Here is a 1,908-nt window from a genome sequence, read left to right on the forward strand (position 1 = left end):
CTGGCTCATTGCCAGCTCTCGGTGATTTTAGGAGAATCTTCACGGCATGTAGCTCCTTAACTATGCTCCAAGAAATTGAGATTTTAGCTAACACAGACAGGGACAGTGATGCACTTCCACTTTATGTTGTCATACAAGATCTTTGGCCAGTGATTAGGATGAAATATCCACTGCAGGCTCCGACTGGCAAGCTCTCACACATGCCAGTGCAAAAGGGTGAGACAGGCAAGCAGTATTTGCTGAGAGTGAGGGAACTTTGGCATAATTACAGCGGTGAAGACCCCAGAGAGGTCCGCAGTGTTGAAGTACTATTTCGTAGTGCGGTCGAGGCCTCTCTTTCTGACAGAATACAACAGTGGCTTAGACAAGTGATAGGCCTCCGAGCCCTACCGTTCGATCAATGGTCTGCCCACATTGTGCAGTATGTGGACAATGACAAAGATGACAGAGAAAAGGAGGAACGTGAAATTGCAAACTTACAAGCACAGCTCACTAAAGTACATTCTCCTTTTCTAATCGTTTCTTTTCTTTTTTACGCTGTGAGAGAAAATCTAAGGTAAGCCACTGTAAAAAGGAAAACACCAGCATTCATTCAAGATCAATGTGTCAACACTGACCAATTTTTTACGCTTGTTCCTCTCAGTTTTCTCCTTACGTCGTTCCTCCTCTGCTATAAGTTCTTTTGCATGTTTCTCAGCCTCCTAAAAGAAAATTTGTGTGGAGATTTGAAATATTTAAAGAACACACAGAAAATCCACAAGTTACTTTACTAAACGTAACAGTCCTGTTTTGACAATTAACATAGTCCTGTTCTTAAAATCTTTGCTGCTCTTAAATGTGATCTTAAAATTTATTCCCCAAATTACATGTGTCAGTTAAACAGTTATATCATATTACAAACCAGGGATAAATAAATGTGACCATTTGTTTCATTGTCACACACAAAAGACTTTTTACCTCATCAGTAAGTTGTCTTATTCGTGGATGTGGTTGTAAAGGCCTATGAGCAGTACTGAGTGGATAAAAATCATCATCATCATCATCATCTGAATATATGATGTCACTGTGCAGGTTTGCACTCAAGCTCCTGAAGAAATCTAAACCTACAGACAAATACAAAAAAAAAGAATCATTCTAGGGCTCTGCTTTCAAGCACCTCAAAATCTTAAAAAGAACAGGGGAGATTTCCCAAAGGGCTGATTGTGATGGAGCAGAGTGATAAAACATCTCTCCAATAGTTCTGTATGCAGTACTAATTTCCAAAAGTAATCTGCAGTCTTAATCTCCAATTCTTTTCCACCATTAAATTGAAATAACCTTTAACCAGTGCAGAAAAAGGCCTTACCCAAGACATCCAGGAAGGAGCCCCCATGACGTCCATTTATTAAATCAACAATTGATTCCTAAGAACAAGAAAAAAGAAAAATGCTTTCATCAACAGTTGACTGAATACCCTCCACAGCTCTCTTTAGGGAGGAAGACTGAAAAGCTCAGAGAAAGTTAGCAAGTGGACTCCTGAATTGAGAGTTGACAGTCAACTAGGAAATTATGAAAATGGATTGTTTTTACTATCGTATGTCATTTTACTAAGCCAAAAAGTAAGGGATAAACGAAGCGATTTCCATCATTATCATGATAATTGTTTTATGCCACTGTTTTATCACTGAATTTGACTTTAGTTTTACATTGCTCTCCAAATACACACGCACCAATGTGCAACCACTTAAGCTCACAGCTCACATTGTCACTGGAAAAGTGTGTACTGCACAGGACTCATAACAGAGAAGACATTGATCATCCTTTAACACAAGCATTGTTGAACAAACTGCCTTCAGCTCTGTGGGCCACAGGTCCCACCGACATGGGATTGATCAGAACTGACCCGGTCAAAATCTTTTTGCGTGAGGG

General features: G+C 39.7%; 1 long non-coding RNA gene across 1 annotated transcript; it reads right to left on the bottom strand.

Moving 5' to 3' along the window:
- Window positions 1-500: 500 nt before the first annotated feature.
- On the bottom strand, window positions 501-1,421 carry LOC109953771 (uncharacterized). Its single transcript, XR_002273969.1, has 4 exons — window positions 1,346-1,421; window positions 958-1,103; window positions 618-701; window positions 501-537 (listed from the first exon to the last, which is right to left on the bottom strand). It is a non-coding gene; the product is annotated as an uncharacterized LOC109953771 (long non-coding RNA).
- Between the last annotated feature and the right edge of the window lie 487 nt (window positions 1,422-1,908).

Source organism: Monopterus albus, unplaced genomic scaffold (genome assembly GCF_001952655.1).
Source record: "Monopterus albus unplaced genomic scaffold, M_albus_1.0 scaffold1290.1, whole genome shotgun sequence".
Classification (NCBI taxonomy): domain Eukaryota; kingdom Metazoa; phylum Chordata; class Actinopteri; order Synbranchiformes; family Synbranchidae; genus Monopterus; species Monopterus albus.